Source organism: Ictidomys tridecemlineatus, chromosome 12 (assembly GCF_052094955.1).
Source record: "Ictidomys tridecemlineatus isolate mIctTri1 chromosome 12, mIctTri1.hap1, whole genome shotgun sequence".
Lineage (NCBI taxonomy): Eukaryota > Metazoa > Chordata > Mammalia > Rodentia > Sciuridae > Ictidomys > Ictidomys tridecemlineatus.
Genome location: NC_135488.1, coordinates 10,069,254 through 10,086,977, shown reverse-complemented (window position 1 = coordinate 10,086,977; position 17,724 = coordinate 10,069,254). Strand labels below are relative to the sequence as shown.

Genomic DNA, 17,724 nt, shown 5'->3' with positions numbered 1-17,724 from the left:
GAAGCATGCTCACCGGCAAGACCAGCTCCGGTGTGAGGGGACCACGCCATTCCTGGACCAGAGAGGCGATGACTCACGTCAGAGTCCTCAGACATGGAAATCATCCTTAACAGGTTAAGGGCTCTGTGGAGGAGCTAGACAACAGCAAGAACAGATGGGTAGCGTAGGCAGAGAAAGGGATTCTAAGAAGAAATAAGAATCAACTGCTGGAAATGAAAGCACAGTGACAGAAACAAACACTGCCTTCCTTGGGATCATCACTGGACCTGGCACAGCGGACAAAAGGGATCCTCGATTGTGACTGGTCACTATGAACTTCTGAAAGTAAAAGGTAAGCAGGAAAAGAGAAAGATCATCCAAGAGCGATGGAATAATTTCAAAACGAGCACATAATCAGGATCCCAGAAAGAGAATGTAGGAAGACAGTATTTGAAACAATAGTGTCTACAGACTTGCCAAAATTAATGACAGACGCTAAGCCGTAGAATCAGGAAGCTCAGAGAACACCAAATAAAATATATTGAGGGAAAAAACAGAGTTACATAGGGGGGAGGGGGACAATTAAAAGTATGGAAGGAAGAAAACAGAAGGGAAGATGTAAATTCAAAGAATAGGTGTGATCATCGAAAACAGTCACAAACATGGTAGACATTTTCCAACTAGGTCAATAATCACTTACAGTTGAATGGTCTAACTATTAACTAATTAGAAGACAGATGGTCACCGTGGATTTTTTAAAAAAGATTTAACTATAGGTTGTCCATAAGAAATTCATTTTACATACAAAGACTCACATAATTTAAAATTAAAGGGTGGCAGAAAGACATACCCTATCAATATGAGCCAAAGGACATAGCTGTGTTGTTTTCATAAAAAGGCAGAGATCCAGAACAAGGAGCTTAACAAGCATGAAAAGGAACATAGGTGTGGCAAGGTGTTGGTTATCTCATGGGACATAACAGCCCTGAAAGTGTGTGTCCTGACCAGAGTGTCCGATACCTGAGCCATTCCAAGGTGGTCCCAACACGCCGTCCACCGACATCGCAAGAACATTCCTTTTTTCCACACATCGGACAGCATTGATTATTGTTTGTGTTGACGGCTGCCGTCGTAACTGGAGAGAGACGAAATCTCAGTGTAGCCTGAGCTGTTCCCTGATTGCTGAGGTGTTGGGCATTTTTCCATATATTTGTTGGCTATTTGTACTTTTTCTTCTGAAGAATGTCTGTTGAGGTCATTTGTCTATTTATTGATTGGGTGATTTGGGGGAGGGTTGCTGTGTGTGTTAAGTTTCTTAGTTCTTTATTTATTTTGGATCTTAATCCCCTGTTGAAGAGTAGCTATCAAGGATTTTCTCCCATTCTGTAGGCTCTCTCTCTACACTCCGGTTTATTTTGCTTTTTAATTTGATGCTACCCCACTTATTGATTCCTGGTATTATTTCTCGAGATTTAGGAATCTTTGTAAGGAAGTCAGTGCCTTCCCCACTATGTTGGAGTGTTGACCCTTTTTCTTCCAGCCGTTTCAGTGTTTCTGCATTGATTCCTACGTCACGGATGCACTTTTTTTGACTTTCATGCAGGTTGAGAGGCAGGGATCCAGTTTCACTCTTCTTCATGTGCATATCCAGTGTTCCCAGCACCGTTTGTTTAAAAAGCTGTCTTTTCTCCAGTGTATGTTTTTGGCACCTGTCATGGGACTGTCTCTATATGAATCTGTCTCTGTGTCTTCTATCCTATTCCGTTGGTTTTAATGTCTGTCTTTATGCCCACGCCATGCTACTTTTGTTACTATAGATCTGAACCATAATTTGAGATCAGGTTTGTGGTGCCTCCAGCATCTCCATTTTGTTACTATAGATCTGAACCATAATTTGAGATCAGGTTTGTGGTGCCTCCAGCGTCTCCATTATTGCTAGTATTACTTTGGAAATTCCGGGTCTTTTATTTTTCCATATAAATTTTATGAATATTTCTAGTTCTATAGAAATTCCTCAAAAGACTGGGAATGAAACGACCATTTGACCCTGCTATCCCACTCCTTTGTATAAAGTAGCAGCACACTGTGGCAGTGCATGCATCCCAGTGTTTATAGCAGCAAGATTCACAAAAGCCAAGCAACAGAACCAGTGTTGGAGCCCGCCCGAAGATGAATGGATAAAGAAAATGTCATATGTGTACGCAATGGAGGTTTATCAAGCCATAAAGAAAGAGAGAGAAAAGGGATTAAAAAAAACTTCCTATAGTTCTTTGGTCCACTGCATATAAAACACACAGAATGTTGCTTTGAGATAGATGTTACAAACTGTTCAGAATATAAAAACTTTATTTCTGCATTTTTAACTCTGAAGGTCAATTTTATTCTGTAGAAATATTTTTCCCTACTCTTCTTTGATAGCAAATGAAACTGATGATCATGGTGCACTACATTTTATTCATTCAGAACAACAAAATACAATAAATGAAGGCAAACATTTGCATGGCCAACAAATGGAAAATCTGAAATAACTGGAAACAGTGTTCTAATTAAGGTAACGATATAACTTCATCAAACAAGAACAATAGGCAGGATTGTCCCAGATTTGGGATTGGGATTACCACCCCAAATGAGACTTTTTCTAACATCATCTTACAACATAGTTAGTGCTTTGAACCCAGAAAAATATAATATGTAAACCAACCCTGAAGATCTATAAAATTTCCCTCAGAAGCACTGCAGTAGATTCTAGAAGTTCGTTGGATCACAGCAATAGAAAATTTAAAGGAAAGCAAATTGTTTTTAATTTTCAGATAGATCTACAAGATCCTAGAGGGTTACTAGAATATTTTCAATAAACAGAACAATGAAAATATACATTAACTGATATCAAAATCTAAATGTTAAGGTCAGCACCTTCTAGACATTACATTTTAATAGGACCCAAACCAATGATTATAATAAGCCAGTGATATTTCATGTTCATATTATAGTTTTACAATCTTCAAAGATATTTTCATATCATTATGGTGAAAAGGTTAACCTTGTTGTCACAATTTAGCATCTACACCTATACTTTATAAGCATCTCACTGAAATTCCATGTAAGCGGTACAAAATATAGCATATTATATAAAATCTAGGAGAAGCATTGGATTAAAGTTATCGCTAATTAAAAATGTAGACTTTCCCAATTTGAAAAATTACTATAATACAACTGTAATTATTATTATTATTATTATTATTATTATTATTTGCAGTACGGGGAATTGAACCTAGGGCCTCAGACATCCTAGGCAAGTGATCCAAAGTCCTGGAAATTTTTATTTGATACATTTTACAAAAACCGATAGCATTTAGATATTTAAAGTAAAAGCAAATCTAATAAAATTATTTTTATTGTACTTGTCTTTTAAATTGATTTTCAGCATACTTAAATATGGATAGCACTTTATTAATAAACTGAACTACTTAAAACATCGTATAAATTTGAATTTTTCCTAACTAAAAATTATAATCTCATTTACTTCTCCCAATCTATAAACTTGAGTGTGAGTTGAGGGACCGTATACTATGGACTGGAGGTGGGGCTCAGTGGCGAAGCACCTGCCTGACATGCACAAGGCTCATGTTTCTCTCCATCACCACAAAAAAAAAAAAAAGAAAAGAAAAAGAAAGAATGAGTACATGAAAGAATTTTGTGTTCTATTTTCTCAGGATACATAAAGGTTTGTACACAAAGTTTGAAAGTCTCTCTGATAATAATATAATCAATACACAGTTACTGTAAGTTATATTTATTAAAGATGTGCTCTTTCCCTGATAAACTGAATCCTCTTTAATGACATTTAACACACTTACCTACCATATTATCAAATAGTAATTTCTTCAATTGGAAGGTAGCTATGCTCACCACTATACCGCCAATGCCACCCTAATTTCCTTAATTGGTAATTTTAAATGTAAATATTAAAATCATGTATTCAAAGGAAGCATAGGTTTTATTTGATGTTGTATTATGTACCAATATAAATTATACATGTAAAACAGACAAAAATCTTAAGACTGCATCTCTGCATCTCGCTTCCAAAGCAGCATCTTGCAAAAAAAAAAAAAAAAAAACAAAAAAAAAACCCACAAATATAGTTTAATTCCCATCTTGATCTTTACTCTGAGGATCTGTTTTGATCTATTTTCCTAGTAACACCCAGGACAGTAAGCACAGATTCGAGGGAAAACAAGGGGGGAGGGGAGAGTTCAAAGACCTGGTGCTGCAGGTGTGGCGTTACAGAGATTACAGAGAGTGCGAGGACAGTGCCTGGCTAGGGTTTCCAAAAGGAAATGGGGAAGAAGCTCCTCAGCCCAAGAGCTGAGGCAGTAGAGAACTTCAGCAGGCTGCAGGAGGTTCCCAACTCCCATGGAAAGAAGAAAGGACAGAGTAAATACTGCCCATAAATATTTTGAGTGTGATATTTTAAAAAAAAATTTTAAAATAGGGAGACAGAGATGAGTTTCAGATATTCTGGGGGCTAGCACACATAAGTGGTTCATCATGAAAGCCTGTCAGCCCAGTAGCTATTTTCTTTTGAAGGGATTTATAGTCCTTCATGTTAAGACTGTAGAAATGTTTTACTTCTCACCTGTATTAATCAATGAGAATTTGGTTATCAGAATCTTCCAGATCATTTTAAACGAGAAAAAGAAACAGCTTCTTTTATAAATGGTGCTAAATTGGTTCACAATGTGAACTCAGGGATTTGGCCCTAGCATCTTGGATAAACGTGACGGTAGAGTGTTTTCCGGCAAACGGCCTTTCCACTGGGTTATGCTGATAAACTCATGGAAACAGTTCATGAATCCAAATATGAAGTTCTAAAGCAATGATAATAAAAACGAGGGTAAATGTCCAAACTGGGAAGCCCACATTTCCCTTTGTACTTTATTCCCCGATGAGTTTCCCTCCTTTCCTGTTTCCTCTCCATACTCTCCCGACTCCAGGCTCAAATTTCTACCCTACAACCCTATAGCACCACTTCCAACCATGTTCTCTCTTCATGTATTCAAGTTTTCACACAAAATTATTTTTAGAGAACTTAATGTGTAAGTTCCTGGCCATTTTGAGAGAATTTGCATATTAAATATAAGTCTCAAAGGTAGCAAAAAGAAAAAAATCGATATTAAAAGTATTTACATTATTTATTCTTGGACCCTCTATCACACTTGCTCATTAGGCTAGACCCAGGATGGTGGCAAGAATTCTACATAGATTCAGAGATAAATTTATTTTCTATGAGAAAATAAAATGCTAACCCTGTCACATTTATCTTTCTCTGACTTCATTCATTGTGCTGCCAGGTATTCTTCTGGACTATGGATGATAGAGAAGATTCTAGAAGAGAGGAGAGAGAGAGAACTAACCTGGTTTCACTTTTTAGTGGGTTAGTAAGAGATGTCTTGGAATGTCATTGCAGTCAACATTTAGTAACAACCACAGCTTCCTGGTTCCTTTCCTTCTTTAATACCCTGAATCGCCCTTTCACGCGCTTTGTCCCCACCTCCAGCTCTTACAGGTGAACCCTTAATTAAGGTAAGCTATCTCACCTTAATGACCACAATGCCTGCTTAATGACAGGTAAATAATCGAATATGTTTGCTGTGTTAAAAAAAACAAACACTTCATCCAATGCCAACAGGGTCACAAATGACTTCAGTGGTTGGCTGCCATCTTGAAAGCACACAGAAAAGCCAGCATGGGAGTTAGGCCAAAGCCAGACAAGTGCATCCACTGCTGTGGGAGGGGGTCTGAACCAGCTTAGGGCCATGTCTAACTCTAGACACAACATTAGAGCCCTGGTAAGTAAAGCTCACTCAAGTCTGGTCTCCCCTGTTCCTCTGTGGCTTGATCCAGCAAGTTTCCCTTATGTAGGAGCTAACATGACTCAGGGGTCCTGAAGCACTCCTGTTCAGGATGTTCTCTAGGTCACGCAGTGTTTTCTCTACCAATGAAAGAAGTTTCGTCAACTGGAATCAAGACAGTCATTGGGTGGTAGGAAGAAATTATGAAGATCCATGTATCTAATAGTCTTCATTAGTTCGATGATATCAAGAGAAAAGCTTAGACTCTAGGTTTTGGCCTTCGAGAGAAGGTAGGATAGTTGACATAGATGTCCTCCCTTGTGTCTTCCATGGGTTGAGTGGTGGAGATGGGGCTTCTGTAGTTGTTGGCTGCCTACAAAATAAACAGCAATGGTATCAATCATTCAGTGTGTTTCATCAGCTAGTAAAGATATTCAGCATAAATCTCTCAATTGAACCATAATGTAGGCCAAAATTCCACTACAAGTAATTTCTAAAACACTCCTTCCATGGTATAGAACTTCTGTTAGAAATCACTTTCTTGATTTATCGGATTCTGAATAAGATGCAGCATAAACATAATCCAGATCTTTAATGCTGTATTGTGCTATGAATTTCCTTTTTAGATGCAAAAGTAGGTTGGTATTTCCCTACAGTGGGCATCCATCAATGTCTACTGAATGATGCCTTAATTAGTAACTATTCTTAGAGTACACAGTGTCCTAGCTTTAACAATAATCAACTGAACACAATGAAAGAACTGTGCAACAAACTTTCTCCTTCAAGCTGATGGTACATAACCATTAATATTCTCTACTTTAATCAAGTGATGTGCACATGTGACAAGATGAATGTGCACATGTGACAAAACATACAGGTGTGAGAAAGAGCAAAATTGAGAGAGAGGAAAGAGAAGCAAGAGAGATCTTCTGGTGAGTGGTTTCAAAAGTTAGAATGATTTTGGTGTTTGCAAGAAGAAAGCAGGAGGAAAATCCAGGTGCCTTGTTACTTACATCACCTGTGAGGGATAGCAAAATGATCAAATAGCTCTATCCTCTTCATCCTTCACAGTCCCTCTTACTATCAAAGTTTTAAATTGTCCTCGATATAATAAATACCATTATTCTAAAGCCTGGAAGAACTGGAGACCTAACATAGTCCTAAAGCATCCTCCTTTCTTCAAAATTCATAACAATAAATATTCCTTTGGATTGACTTTAGCAGGCAAATAGCGAGGAACAAGAGAAAGAAGCCACTAAGTGGATCTGGCCGGGCAGCGTCCACTGTGTGCCAAGCAACAGCTGGAGGAGCCGAGCCGCTGCAGCCTGCATTTGGTGCCATAAAGCCAGCTGTGAGTCAGTCAGAAAGACACATCTGACTTGCAAAGAGTAACTGCTTAATAACAGAAAATCTTAAGTTGATAGATTATTAAGAAGTCTGAAGCACCCGTATTGGGTGCTTAAGTACTTGACTTTTTAGCCGTGTTAAATTCAAGTGCAAATAATTAAAGCAAAAAGAAATCAATGTGATTTTTGGATAGCACTTGAGAAAATGTTTGCCTTTGTCAACTCAGGCAAGCTGTAATAGAACAGCGCAGACTAAGTGTCTTAAACAACAAGCATTTATTTCTGGCAGTTCTGGAGCTGTGAAATCCAAGACCAAATGTGTGGTGAGGGCTGCCTACTGGATCTGTGGGTGGCCATCTTCTCCCTGTGTCCAGGCTTTTTGTGCAGAAAGCAGAGAGGAGGAAGCAAGCTTCTTCTTACAAGGGCACTGATTCCACCCATGAATAACCTCCCCAAGGCCCTACCTTATCAGACTCTCATGCTGTGTGTGAAATCCTAACACAAGCATTGGATTGTGAATTTTAATAAACAGAATAATATGTGCACAAGAGAGCAATATCTGACATACGCTGGAGGCAATGAACATGAAATTAAACATCACTGTTATCTACAAACTCCAAAGTTTCTATTACTTTAACTAAACAATATGCGCAGTAGCAAAGTAGAGCGAGATGGAAATTTTAATAGTTCATCAGACTCCTGCAACCCACAAGAAAGTTCTTTAGGTTTATAATGTAATTTGAGCATTCATTAATTCATAATTAATTAAAGGTAATAATAGTAACAAATATCATGTATTATGTCCTTTTATATGCACACTTTGCTTCTGAGCCTTGAATGTAGGTTAGATTAATTTAATCATCACAATGTCTTTATGACATCAAAATAATGTTATGTTCTTTACTGGTTTGAATAAAACTCACATCCTTCTGCAAACATCATTATGTGGCCTTCTTTGGAAATAAGATCCTTGCAGATAAAATTAGTGACGTGAACATCAGGATGCACTGGGGTAGGAGGCTGCCCCTTACTCCAAGATGACTGGTTTCTTTATAAGAGGAGGGGCACAGACACACACAGGGGAGACCCCAGGTGAAGACAGGCAGAATCGGACGTGTATACAAGCCTTGGACAGCCAGTGATTGCAGGCAACCACCGGGAGGTGCTGGGAGAAAAGCTTGGAACATCTCACCCCAGGAAGGAACCAGTCTTCTCACACCTCTTTGTGGACTTCAACTCTCCAGAGTCATGAGGGAATAAGTGTGTGTTGTTTCAAACTATCCAGTTTGTGTACTTTGTAATAGTAGCCCTAGAAAACCAGTGCGGATTTCGGTAATGCACAGGGTTGATTCTTACTGTGTCGGTGTAATTGCTTCTTTATTCATATTGATATTTAAAAAAACTTGGTGTCAAAAGCCATCAATAGAGTAGTACAGAGAGTAGCTGCTTCCTCAAATAGCTGGTACTTAAATTATCAACTGCATTGCCAGGTTATTAAAAATAAAACAAAAAATAAGATCCATAGCTGCAAAATAGACGGACTTTACAAGATATTTATAAAGCATGAAAGAGGGGGGAAATGACAATTCCAGGTGAACTCACCTTACTCTTTGTATCCCAGGACTCTTTAAATGGGGTGGACTTCTGTCTCCTCCTCCTTCTAAAACACACAGTCAACAGGGAACATCAAGGCGCTGCAGTCCAGCATGGTGCCCCTCGGCGTGTCCCCAGCCCATGTGCCCTACTGAACATGTGCTCGTGACCAGCCACAGGTGCTCCACACGTATTTGTCCAGCATTCTAGTGGCTGACACTCACTTTGCACACCTCTCCCACACTCCCTGGAGGGTGCACACAGCTCCGCAGCTGTCCAGCAGTGTCCATGGTAATTACTCTCCTTGAGAACCCACGTTAGAAGGGCTTCCAGCCTTCTCCATGGAATCTTGGACTTAGAGATTCTCATGATTAAAACATGTTTGAAAGCCAACAGTGAAACTTCTTAGGTGACTGCACTCACAGAGCTCAGTGTTATAAAACCTTCCAGGTGTTATTCTATATAACCTGTATGGATGATTTTCTTCAGATCTCATCAAAACTCTAAACTTAACAGGTTAGGAAACGGAGGTGCAGAGAGAAAGGATCACGCGACTCGTTACATTACAGGTAGCATCGGCCCTCAGCCCCCCCCGCCCAGCTCTGAGGCTTCCCTTCTCCCAGAGTCACTTTGATGTGGCCGGCAACCATCTGCAACCACAGTACTCCACAAACTCTCCACAGTTCCAATGACGCTTATGAAACCTAACTTCTGGAGAAATCTTAAAAGAGCAAACACAAGAGAAGGAAAGAAGAGGCTACTGTAGTTGAACAAAGGAGAAATAACATATCCAAGTGTGAAGACAATTATTCTGGGGAAAGTCAACCTCTCTTCTTCCATCTCCCTAAAGCAAAGATTCCTGTTGAACAACGGAAGAGGTGGATTCCATGCAAAAATATAGAGGTTTGTTTTGTTCTGTGTTTTGTAAGATGCGATCTCAATTCCTTATTAAAAATCTTGAAAACGTGATAGTCACTCTTCAAGGAAAAGTTATTCAGTGGTGGATATTGATTCTAATGATCTCTTCTAGTAATTTGGGAATTCTACCATGTTAACAGTCTTCATCTTATTCTATAGGCATTAATTTACTTATTATTATCCTTATTTATGTTGATTATTCTTTCATTTACTTATTCTCTGTGTAAATTTACTACATGCAAAATTCATTTCTAAGTGTTTTGTATAAATTGCATAATTTATTCCTCAAAGGAATCTATCATAAGGCTACTATTATTACCTTTTGTTTACAGATGAGGAAGCCAAGGTACAGGTCTATGACCTTTGATCTTTAATTAAACCATGACGTGGCACAAGTCTATCTCATAACATACAGCTAACTTTCCCAGACGGATAGCTGTGTCTGTGTGTTGAAATAAGCCTGGAGCATGCAACATGAGGAATGAAAGAGAAGGTTGGGCTTGGAATCAGACTCTATGTGGCTGAGTGTTTTGCATCTCAAAAGATCAGTCCTCTGTCTGTAAAATAAAGGTAGTGAACATCACCATTTGATCTAAGTTGACCAGCTGTCCCCATTTGCCGGGGACTAAGGCATCTCCTTGGGATGAAATGCTGAAACCAGGAAGGTGCCGAGAAAACCAGATGCCACCTTCATCCTAAGCACAAGCCCTGACAGCAATCTGCAGAGACGTGTCTGACGTTTCCCTAAGGATTCAAGCTCTTCCCAGGACACAGGTGTCCGTGCCCAGAACACAAGCTGGCTCTCCTGGTGCTCACCCGCACTGCACACCTGCAGCATGCTCCATTCTTACTGTTGCTGTTCTGACCCCTACCAACCCAGGCAGAGGAGCCGTTTCCAGTGCCCGTGAAGCAGGTGACGGGCATCCCCTCTGAAGTCAGACTTGCACATCTGAGGCTGAGGGATTATCTCAAATGGTTGGACAGACAGGGTTCAGGGGTCATTGGTGAAACCCTTGGGTCATTTTCCAAAACATTTTGAATTAAAGTAACAGCCACAAAGGGAGACCAGACAAGGCAGGAAGAACCATGCCCTTTGCTTTGTGGAGTTCACCCTTGATTAGACACTCGCGTCCACTAATCTTCCCATCGCCTGGACCCAAGAGGGACAGCAGACTCCACAGTTCAGTTTAACTACTCATGTGAAAGCAAAGTGTTTTCATGAAGGAAAGCCTGTCCTGTCCAACACCTGTGACCCTCCAGAGGTCTGTCCACCCCGCGTTCTCTCAGTCACGCTGCCTATTCCCCCAGACTCTCTCTGCCCGGTCTGCATTTTCATCAGCCAACGTAAGGCAGTAGAGAAACCCTCTAGGACACTAACCTGGGGCCCCTGCCTCCATTTGCTAATTTCTGGTCAGGGAAAGACTCGAGGGTAGCCACGATGCAGAGAAAGGTGAAAGGACTGGCCCTGTCCCCCTTTCATTAGGCAGATGATCACTGACCCTCCACGGCTTGGGAAGATTAGCTGCTGAATGCTATCCAACACTAGAACATAAACAAAACACAGTCCTGCCATTATGAATGCCCCAGTAGGGAAGACAAGCCCGAATACAATTAAAATACAAAGCAGGATGCGAGGAGTAGCAAATAGGAGTGCAAGATGATTCTGGATGGTGACATCATGTCTATCCCAGGGACAGAGAAACAGGACAGCCCTCGCAGAGGGGACTGGTGTCTTGCCTGTTACAATGCACAAGATTAAGGGCAAATACAGGGAAACTGCATTCGGGGAGCATAGCAAATGAAAGAGAGTGGGTGTGCTCAAAGAATAAATGTCATAGTTTTAATAAAAATTTGTGAATTTTAGAGAAAGTAAATAAGGTAGAAACTATGAACAAAAATTAAGTTGCAGTCAGAGAGCCGAGCACCTTCAGTGACAGGGCTGATGAGGTTAAAACTACTCTGGGTGCAGTGGGAGGGTAACAGTGTTAATCAGGAGGACGACAAAAGAGGAACTAGGAATGGCTTAGAGAGAGGATGGTCTGAGAACAGGAGGGCAGGTTGGAGAGGGCAGGGGCGTGGCAGAAGAGGCAAAGGTCAAGGACATGCAGAGGAGATGCAGAAACCTCCTGGCAATCCTGTTAAAGAGCTGCACATTACTTGGGAGTGGAGCAGAGATGGAAATGTGCACAGCCAACAAGCACATCTGTGCCATCACAGACCTATAAGAGACCATGCAAAGCATAGTCCCTTTCCCCCTCAGCAAGCCTATCCCCACAGACTCCTGTAGAATCTGTAGAACACACACTCCAACCACTGTTGTTGGCCCACAGCATAATTCCAACCCAGTGTGATTCTAGAAGGACCAACCAGTGCTAGGCAAATGGGTCGGCAGACACGGAGAGTCTGGAGAAGAAAGGGCCGGCTAAGAAAATCCCCTGCGCCACACCATGAGTAGCAGGAAGCTGCTGCTGATTAACATGGCTGCCCACTCCCCGGGGTGAGCCTCCCGCTCTTCTTCCTCAGTGATTCTTAACAGTAGCATCTAGACCACTGTTCAGAAAGTACGCCACACTTCAAGTTTACTGTTAGCTTATTAGAATGGGAGCTTCCCTACATCTCCTTCACCACTTTGCACAATAGATATCTGATGAGTGCTTAAGTTAAGGCACTATCCTCTCTTACACACACACACACACACACACACACACACACACACACACGCCTTCACTGGCAGCTATTTCCTTGGAGGAGGGGGTGAGAGATGGGGAACATGCAGGCAGGCTGCCGGCTCCGCCCATCCCTCAGGGAATGACTCTGTCTGGCTTTGGCTTCTGATATTAAGGCCTCCTCCCTTGAGTAAGAGCCGTATTCAAAGAAATGTATGTGGATGCCCAGACAGCTTGACAAATGGTTGGGTTATTGATAGAGAACCTGTAACATCGCAGCGACTCAGGGCAAACCAGACTGGGGTGCTTGTTCTACTCACCTGTAACAAGAAATGACGATGATGATGATGATGATTACAGCAAACAACAGAACTACCCCTCCAGCCACAAGGAGGGGATAGTGGTGATCAGCTTTACCTAGGAGAAAAAACAAAATCACAGTAGAAATTAGGGATCAACTAATGCCACAAAAGGAAGGTTGGAAAATGAAGAAAGGGCGTATCAATCAGGATGGAATATTAAGAACAGAGAAGACAGTAAAAAATAGGTTGGATTGAGAGAAAAAAAAAAAACAATTTTCTTTTAGAGGCTCCTTGATATTTCTGACTCCTCACAGGTTCGTATCTGTTCCTTGTTAAGCTGGATTCGACAACATAAGAAATAGAATCTGTGGAACATACACTCCAAAAAGCTCCCAATCCCATGCACAAAACCTTTTGTAGAAGAAAATAGCTACTGAAATAGCCTGCTTAGGGAGGCCAATTTTTATGTTTGACGTGTTCATTATGCTGAACACACAACAGTATGTAACCTTAATGTTAACCCACAGAATTTTGTTTAAGAATATCTTCAACTACATTTGAGTTGATGATAAAAGTCAGGGGAAGCATGTTACTCCAACTCAGAGTTTCCCAGAAATGGACTGAAGTGGCGCGGGAGTCTGGAGCCTCGTCCTGGGCCTGTCACGGTGAAGCGGAGGGCCTCCAGCAGAGGCATCCTTTACCTTCCCTGCGTGGGCCTCTCTTTATTCCAGTGGTGGCGATGACTCGGTTCTGATGACACCATGGAGCTGTGGTAGGACTCTAATGAGCTGTTGTTCCAAAGAATGCAGAACTAATCCCACAGCAACGTCACCTCTGCAGCATGAGCCCCCACGGGTCAATACCATTTCAGCCTTCTGCCGGGGCCTCCTGGCCCAGCACACCCCACCCATCGCCACCCACAGAACACCTGTGGGGCACCTCCCCGAGGAGAAGCCCATCTGTCCCCGTGGCTGGTGGGAATGGGGCTGACGTGCACTGGACCTGTTCTCTTCACTGTGTCTTTCTTTGGGACAGCAGATTTGCCCATCTTGCCACACAGGAAGGGCGTGGGCTACAGCACAGTTCAGCTTCCCTCCCTCTTGAGACCGAAAGTAGAAGACTTGTGACTGCAGGGGTCTGGAGCCAGCGCAAGTGGAAAATCATGCTTCTCCACCAACTCTCGCCCCTCCTGTCCTCAGACCACCTCTTCCCTCCTACGTCATCACGTCCCTAAAGGTTTTTCCATGACAAGAACTCACTGTCTAGACCCCCTCAGTCTTCTGGGAGCTTTACTACAATGACAGATGATAAACTTTTTTATGCTTTAAATTTGTTCATCCTAGATTCTACATGGAGAAAAGATCAACCATGCAGTATTTTTCTCTCCGTGCCTGGCTCACTTCACTTGGCATATATCCTCCAGGTTAATCAGTGTTGCTGCAAAGAACAGGATTTCCTTCTTTTATAAGCTGAATATTATTCATTGTGTCTGTAAACCACGTGTTCTTCATCCACTTGTCTGTGGATGGGCACAGAGGCTGTACCCACCTGCTGACCATCATGAATTATGCTGCATGAACATGGGGTGCAGATGTCTCTTCAAGACACTGACGGTGTTTCTTTGTGGCTACACCCAACAGAGAGATTGCTCTGGTGATATGATAGTTCTATTTTTATTGAAGCCCCTCCATACCATGTTCCATAATGGTATTGCACTTTAAATTCCCCACAAGGTAGATGGCTTCCTTTTCTTCCACACTCTCACCAACATTGATGATCCCTAGTCTTGTTGATCGCAGCTCTCCTCACAGGCTGAGGTGGTATCTATCTCACTGTGGCTTTGATTTGCTTTTCCCTGATGAGTAGTGATCTTGACCATTTTTTCATGTATCTAATTGCCAGTGTCATGTCTTCTTTTTTTTCAAGTCTAGTGCTCATTTTTTTTTCATTTGGATTATTTGTGTTTTTTGACAATGAAATCCTGAGACTTGTGACAACATGTATGGACCTAGAGGACATTATGCTAAGTGACATAAGCCAGACATAGAAAGACGCCACGTGATCTCACCTGTAGTGTCGTCTAGAATTGTCAAAACAATAATAGAGAGGAAAACAGTGCTTTCCAGGAGCTGAGGGTGCAGAGATGGTGGAAATGTTAGAGGGTACAGACGTTCAGTGGTAAGATGAGCAAGTTGAGGGGACCCAGTGTGCAGCATAGGTGGTAAGGGACATGCTAATTATGGTAATCATTACGCAATACTGACATGTATCAAACCATTATATTATACACCTTTACTATATTTAATCTTTGACAATTTTTAAAAACTTTAAAGCAGTTGTTTTCTTTAGGCTTTTTGGTATTTCCAAATTTTTCTAAAAGGTCTCTTGCCTTTTTAATCAGGAAAAATCAGGACAAAATTTTGAAGGTCTGCATGCGTAAAACAGAACATTCTACCAAACTTTAGTGACTGTTTTTAATAGAGCAGGATGTAGAACTCCTTAGAAGTAGACAGAATGCTTAAGAGTGCAGACAACATTTTAAATTAAGCTTTAAGTTATACGAATTCAGAAGTAGAATCCACTTGAAAGTGTGCCCATTTGTATCACAACTGGTCAGTTATAAATCCAAATTTCAAATGTTTCAATTTGAAATGTTTCCTATTTTTAACTGTTTCTAGCAAGGTGAGACCAATGAAGTCAGATCATTTATTTATTCAGTATTTACATGGATGCTATTTCAAGGCGTATGTGTAACTGGTATTACCTATAGAGAATGGAATTTATGTTATTTTGAAAAGTCCTATGTGACTTAAAAAGTGGCATGGAACTCGTATTTTCTCTTAAGAAATAAATGTAAAAGCATGGAGGAGAGGTGCAGATCGGCCTCTCAGAGGGGGCACATGGACCATCCGAGACAGGGTCACCTCCCACCCCTGCCTGCCCTGTCTGGCCCGATGTAGCATGAATGGTCAGACTCCGGTGACCACGCAGCTTGCTGGGCCTCATGTGGAAGAAGAAAAAGCAAATGGGAAGGGCTGCTTTGGGGAGTTAACAGCTCAGAGCGCTCACTGTCTCCCCCAAGTTCTGTTAATAGAGCTTCAGTTGAATGATGTTGGCCCTCAAGCCCTCCTCTGAAGAAAGGAGAATCGCTGTCTGTTTCCAGTGGCCACATTTTTGCTGACTTTTTTGCTTACATCCCAACGCTCGTTGATTCATAGGGGGACAAAAATGTCTTGAACCATAAAGCCATTATTTCTCCTCCCATCACAAAAGATAAATACAGTTAAGACAATTTAAAGCAAGTCAGTGAAATTTATAAATGAATAATTTACTCCAGGCCTATGACCCTCCGGGCTAAGTTTCTGCTGGTGACAAGTATTTATGGCTGAGTTACAAACCTTAGAAATGGTTCATGACAGAAATGCTGCCGGGCCCTTCCTGCAGAGCCAGGCGGGCAGAGTCGCCCGAATGCCTGGGGTTCCTCCTTTATTGGAGACGGGTGGGTTAGGGAGTGAAGACACCCAGTAACTAATAACCTAAATAACTGGACCAGAAAACAAGCCAGAAGAACTCATGCTTTCCAAGCCTCTAACCAGGCCTGATAAGTCCTGGAAAATATCAGTTACAACTACTCTTTTCTTGCCTCATTAAGAAGAGAAAGAAATGTTAGCTCTCATTCTCTGTCCAGATGCAATGCACCCAGTGGTGCGGGCGCAGGGTGGAGAGGTGTGAGCTGACAGAGTGTGCAGGAGAAGGTCATTCCCAGTCTAACTCTCTGGATGATGCAGGAAAATACCCATACTTCATCTCCATTAGACTTCAGTTGGCTGGAAACACAGACATGGAGGAGGGAAGCCGTGGGGCCTTGTCCTGTCTTCTAATTCTTTCCTTGGAAGATCTCATTAAAGGACATTCAGTCTCTTTATCTTTGCAGATGTGAGATGACGATGAAATAAAACCCAAGGGTCACTAGGGGACTGAACTAAAATACACAGACATCCTTTAAATATTTTAAACAGCACATAACATAAACTATTAATAGTGTACATTACATATACACTTACATTTTATATGCACACATTCCCAATTAGAGTTAAATAAATAATTTCGTTTGTTTTGTGTTGAGATGTTGTGTTGAACTAGTCATGTAATGGAGGATGCTTGTTCCTGCAGTCAGATTCAGGTCTTGGGGAAGGACAGAGGTAGTGTCCATCAACGAACATAAAACTATCTTAGACTGGAAATAACGAAAGCCCAAAGTTCGTTGCATCAAAAATGAAATATGCATCAGATGGATATGGGCCTGGTAATATCCCAAGTTTTCAAAGGTCACTTGTCTTTGTGTAAATCAGTTTTATGCTCTTTGTATTTCAGAAACTTTAGCCTGTTTTATAGCAAGAAGGTTGTAGGGAATAAATGATTTTCAGAAACCATGACATCAACCTCCCATCTTTCTTCTGAGTAAATAACAAATATTTTTTCCCAAAAGAAAAATGTTTTCAGATTTTAACTGGGAAACATAAGAAACAGAGACTCGAAATAATTATCCGATAATTACGGAACAACCCAAAGGGAGCAGGTTTCTAACCTAAAGTGCAATTTCTGTTAACAGTTTGCCTCTCTTGCTGTAAAACAGTTTCCCAACCAGCTCAAGCACTTTGGAACTCTGCCAGCCGAAAAGCACACAGTCTAGAAGAGCCCACGCTGTACCAGGCAGCAGGACTGCATTAGTGATCTTGGCTCCATCCGTGTCACCGCGCTGTACCATGAGATGGGTGCTCCATGGTGACTGGCCTATGGCAGGGTGCTCAAGTCTGCATGTGGACAAAAGCAGGGTAAACATCTTTGATTTTGTATATTTATTGAGAAAAATTTCATGACTGAGTCTATTATATGAGATGCCTCACCTTCTTGCCCAAGTACATCTTAGTCTTACGCTTTCTGCACACTCGCCTCGTTTGCTTGTAAACACACATTATTCAAATGCACCATGAGTCAGAATATCAAGAACTGGGCATGTCTGGCCCACTTCATTAGTGAGTCAGCACCCGTAGAAGACTTGCTATAG

At 41.4% G+C, this 17,724-nt stretch overlaps 1 long non-coding RNA gene across 1 annotated transcript; it reads right to left on the bottom strand.

The window, feature by feature from the left end:
• Nucleotides 1-5,798: 5,798 nt before the first annotated feature.
• Nucleotides 5,799-12,760, bottom strand: LOC144369003 (uncharacterized). Its single transcript, XR_013428425.1, has 3 exons — nt 12,675-12,760; nt 8,780-8,837; nt 5,799-6,204 (listed from the first exon to the last, which is right to left on the bottom strand). It is a non-coding gene; the product is annotated as an uncharacterized LOC144369003 (long non-coding RNA).
• Between the last annotated feature and the right edge of the window lie 4,964 nt (nt 12,761-17,724).